This window comes from Salvelinus sp. IW2-2015, unplaced genomic scaffold (assembly GCF_002910315.2).
Source record: "Salvelinus sp. IW2-2015 unplaced genomic scaffold, ASM291031v2 Un_scaffold2493, whole genome shotgun sequence".
NCBI lineage: Eukaryota > Metazoa > Chordata > Actinopteri > Salmoniformes > Salmonidae > Salvelinus > Salvelinus sp. IW2-2015.
In genome coordinates, this window is record NW_019943810.1 from 30284 (window position 1) to 35635 (window position 5352).

At 48.3% G+C, this 5352-nt stretch overlaps 1 pseudogene; it reads right to left on the bottom strand.

The window, feature by feature from the left end:
- Positions 1 to 1493: 1493 nt before the first annotated feature.
- The window catches only part of LOC112074095 (voltage-dependent P/Q-type calcium channel subunit alpha-1A-like), an 85829-nt pseudogene continuing 81970 nt past the window's right edge, over positions 1494 to 5352 (bottom strand).

Genomic DNA, 5352 nt, shown 5'->3' on the forward strand with positions numbered 1-5352 from the left:
ATAATTCTAATAAATGAATGGTTCACTATGGATATCCTCAAAGTCCGGCAACTGTGAGAGAGACACTGTACGGGACAGTGGTAGGTATTAGGATGGATTGTAGTTTGAGGCGCACAAAGACACACAAAAAGAGAATAGGTGACACAGGACACAGAGGTTTGCCAGAAAAGACCCAGTCATTGTTTCTCCCATGCATTTTCATTGGCTGTGATACATGTCCGTGCCATTTGTGATTGCTGTGTACATGTCCTGAACACAAAGGAGGTGATTCACCAGTGACAGACAACACTTAAACCTTATGCTCCCAGTTTAAAGACAGATACGAAAACATTGGAATCAGACAGTCAAAATAGAAGGGGTGATACAATGATACAATAGGACAGGGGTGCAATGTATTGCATACAGTGCCACCTAGAGGGCCAAACTGGTAGAGAGGAGCTCTGTCTCATTACTGCTTTATCTGGTCTACTTAGTCTGTAGACCCCGTTACCTAAGCAAAAGTGACCATTTAGCTGCCCTATTTACCCAAATGATTAATATATGTAAACAACTGTTTGATCAACAAGTATACATGTCAGATACATGATTTCCTGTATGACTTTTGACATTGTTCTTTTTTTAAAGTTCATTTTTAAGTTCCTTTTCCCTTCCCACCGTATTACACTGTATCAGATCATTACTATGATTACTACTGTCCCACAATGCACCTCTCTGACAAAGCTCCGCCCACCAGCCGGACCAGTGATCACCAACCAGACATCTCACTAAACAAAGATGGTGACGCGCTGAGCACAACCAACTCGAAAGTAACAAACACAAATACAAGACTAAAATAATTCTCTCTCACAAGCATGACATCGTCATCATCATCATCACCATTATCATCATCAGTTATTATTATCATCATCTCATTATCATAATCATCAATAGTATTGTTATCAGTATCTATAGAACCATTATCACTATTATTAACAAATAAACAAAAGATGAAGAGGTTCCCTCCTTTCATCGCCCTTCTTTCTCTCTCTCTCCTTTCATCGCTCTTTCAAACACAAACCCTGGAAAGACGAGAGACACATATCTCTGGTTTGAACGAGCTGTGCGTCAGCAGATGAAGAGCCAATAAGGACCATGGAGCTTGTAACTTCCTCCCCCAGTTTCAACTCCCTTTAATATGAACCTTAATATGTGGGGTCTGTTTTCATACTTTCCTGCCTTCTTCCTCCATGAATAAAAAGTTGCCTTGTAACAAAATATCTACTTCCTTGAAAATGATTGTGCAATCTCAGCCACATCAACAGTTATATTTTGGCACAGAGCATTTCAATAAGAACAAAGTGGGAAATAGATCATCCTGTCCCTCCGCATAAAAAAGGCTTGGACCTTGTTCTTCTCTTCCTTCATCGCCCATCTCTCCATCCATCCTAACTATCCTGATTATACTCCAAGCACAGGAAGAGTGAGAGAGGGACGCCTCAGGGAGAAGAAGAGAAACCAAAGGGCATTACAGGAAAAAGAGAGAACCCCACAGACTAATATAGAAAGGACCAAGGAATAGTTTCCCCACATTACAGTAGTTTCTCTTTGTTATCATTTTTTTTGTATCAATCATGCAGGATTCCACAGGTTTTTAAACTCTGCAAGTTCCAACGAAGCTGAGCGGGTGCAACAGAAGAATCAAGCTTCAATGTTTCGAAGAAGAAGAAGAAGAGGAAGAGGAAAAAGTAGCAGCCGCAGGAGTAGAAGAAGAAATACTGAAGAAAAATTTTCTTTTTAAGTTTCTTTTTTTTTGTTCACCATCCACTTTTTTATGTCTCTTCTCTACTCGGTTGGGGCGGAATCTTTTTTGGGGGTTGGGGGGTTGGAATGGATAGATTCCGCCTACATAACCCCCTCCCTCCTTCAGAGTTAGGGTGTGTGTCCCGGTGTCCCCCCCACCACCTGTTCCCCCACTCCCCCCACCACACTCAGGTGGAAGGCTCATCATCACTGATGTCATTATTAACAGTAAACACAGATGATAAAACTCATCAATATCTCCCCATCATCGGGGTTGGTGGTTGGTTTTTGCAACTAACGCAACTCCACTTAGTTCTCCGCAATGTCATAGTTTTTTGCGTTGATTACGTGATGACGTCTTGGTCGTTGTGGCGGTTTTAATATTGTTTCCAGAGGCGTAGCATCATGATACGTTGRGAAAAGCATCCGTCCCCCATATCATCCATTTTGAWTTTTTTTWACATTTTGAGTTTTTGTCTCCTTGCATCCGATGAGCTGGGTTCCATAGTTTTTGGAGGAGGAATTGGTTTRTACTCCATACCCTGTTCACTMATTTCCACTCATCCTTCAGTGGTCCTCCTCCTCATCCCTCTATTCTAACTACGCCTTCCTCACTCCCTCCATCCCCGGGAAACACTGAGCAGCAGAAGAAACGAAAAGAAAAACAAACGGAAATAAGGAAAGAAAGAATCATGCCTTGGTTTCCCCTGTCTCATGGCGATCAGTGCTCTGGCTGTGTGTTTTCCTGGGCTGGGAGGGACTGATAACTCAGACAGTGTGGTTGAGCCCTCCCTCCCTCCATCCATCCCTCCATAGTCCCCAGAGGCTAGCACCTGTTGTCATCCGTGTTGTTGTAGGGTTCGTGCAGGCCTTTCGTGCGGGGCCCTCTAGGCTGGGGAGGGGGGACCTTATGGGGCCCGGGGTGGGTGGGRCCGTGGTGGTGTTGCGAGGAGGGGGAAGAGGCGCGGTACCCGTTGGGGAGGCGTCGAGKGGGGGGAGGCTGCTGCCCTTGGBGGGTGGGGGTGGTGKTGGGKGGGGGCGCGTGGCGGGAAGTCCTGGGMGGKGTGCGGGAGTGGGGGCTGTTGGGGTGGGGGTTGTTTGGGTGCGGGTTGATAGGGTGCTGCTGCTGTGGGGTTGGGGGATGGTTTAGCACGGGGAGAGTAGGGTGGTTGAGGGGGTGAGGCTTGTGAGGGTTGCCCTGTGTGGGGCTCTGCTCGTAGGGAGGCGGTTTGTGGTGCTCACGGTCGTAATCCTGGTAGTCCTGGTTGTAGAAGCAGCCGTCGCCCTCCAGCGACCCACTCTCTCCTCCTCCTCCTCCCCCGTCCCCCCAGCGGGGAGGAGGGTGGCAGGCTTGGTTGGGTGAGCCATGGTGGGGCGGGGGAGGTCCCTGGGGGGGCTCAGGGGAAAAGCGGTGAGGGGTGGGGGCGGGATTGCGCCCCAGGGGCTGGGCTCCGGGAGGTGTGGCCATGGCTTTACGGACGACAGGAGAGTAGGTGACGTGTGGGCGGGGCGTTGCCGGGGTCTGAGGGAGTTGCCGACGGCCTCGTCTCGGGGTACTGGTCCCCGAGGTAGAAGGAGCGGGACTTTCGCTCACCGAACTACTGCCCTACACAAACATTGAAGGCAAATAAAAAAAGAACCATAAAATTAACGACGACACGAACAGAGAGAGGGAGGAAGAGAGAAAGGGAGGAAGAGAGAAAGGGAGGAAGAGGGAGAGAGGGAGAGAGGGAGGGCGAGAGAGAGAGAGGTAAGAAGGAAGAGAGGGAGGGAGGGAAAAGAAAGGGAGAGAGAAAAAGAGAAAAAGAGAGAAAGAGATAAAGACAAGGAGAGATAAATAAAGAGAGGGAGAGAGAGAACAACAGACAATAACAACAAGAACAACAACAGCAACGAGAAGAAGAAGAAGAAGAGAGCAATCAGGAGAGTGTGAGGGGAAGGAAGGATGCCGGGAAAAGAAAGACATAAAAAAGCAAGAAAGAAAGAGAAGAGATATATAGAAAATGATGGGAGTCAGCATACACCGTAGAAAACAGAGAAAAGCGATGAGTCATGAAGAATAAAGAGAGGACACAAAAACAACAGGAGAAAAGAAAAGAAGAGATCAGATCTGACACAGTAGGCCTCAAAATGGTGATTGTGAAGGTAAATGCCACTCTTTCAGTGTTGTTGCCTTGTTCAGTCTGTCTCTTATCTGAATCTAGGTTTGTTAACCAATCACCTCTGTGTGTAAGTGTGTGTCTAAACTGCTGAATCCTATAAACAACAATAGTTAATAAAACAATGTATGGAAGTGTCAAAAAGGAAACACAAGAGACAGTCAGCCGCCTAAAGATATTAGGCCAAGGAGATGGGGAGACACTCAAGGCAGAACTAAAAGGAGAACCTGAGGCTAAAACAGTTAGGAAGGTGGTTCACTGTTGACACACATCATAGAAGCCCACCTGTCTGTGTGTCATGCACTCTCTGCCCTCGCTGGGTGACCGTGACCAGCGACGATCATGCTCCCTATCCCGGTCGTGGTCTCTGTCTCCTCGGGGCTGTCTGTGACCACCGTGCTCTCCCCCCCGGTCGGCGCGGTCTGGTGTGTAGCGCTCCTTGTCCACAGAGCCGCTGTGATGGTGGTGGTGATGGTGGTGGTGTTTGCGGTCTTTCTGCCGACCGCGGTCTCTGTCGCGGTCACGGTCCTTCTCCTTGGGTGGCAGGTCACCTGACTGAGTGGTGGTGCTCAAGTCTGTGCCCAGTCCTGCCAGAATGGAGGCCAGTTATTGTTGTCATCATGGTATCTCTAATGTCTTTGTAACCATGACAACATGACAACATCAAACACACTTTGACACAGTAGCAACTCAGGGAACTAAGCACGTTCTCCTCACACACTCTCTGACTCACACACATTCTGAACCGTTCCTGACCAAAGCATGCACACTCATTCTGTCTCTAACCTGCATCTGCGTCTGTATATCGACACAGTGACCGCTCGGAGGCYCGGTGGTTTCGGTCGCGGCGTCGGTGGCTGTGCCTCGGAGCTCCGCCCTCCTCAGGGATCACATACTCCATTGCATAATCATCRGCCCCTCCCCTTTCCCTCTGGCCCCTCCCAGATCGACTGTGACCAAGGGAGGAGGCCGAGCGCTTCATAGGACTATTATCTGTTATAGTCTGAGAGAGTGGGATGGAGAAAGAGAGAGAGAGAGAGGGATGATGGGAGAGTGAGACAGAGAGGAAAAGAGTAGTCACACAGCACACAGCAGGCTTCTCGGGTTTACTTTCCTCGTGTCTCCTTTCTATATTTTATATAGACTTTCTTGTCGACTTGTGTGTGTATGTGTGTGTGTGTGTGTGTGTGTGTGTGTGTGTGTGTATATACTGTATAGTTGATTACCTGACTTTTACATGTGTGTGCTTCTACATTCTCTACCATATACAGTATCCTTGTAGAGGTGGGCACCAGGTAACCATGACAACCCCCCCCCCCCCCCCCCATACTGTTCCACACACATGCCTGTATTAGTTTCATATATACATCATGCTGCCTCAGGCAGAGAAGAGAGACCGGAGAGAGAGAGAGAG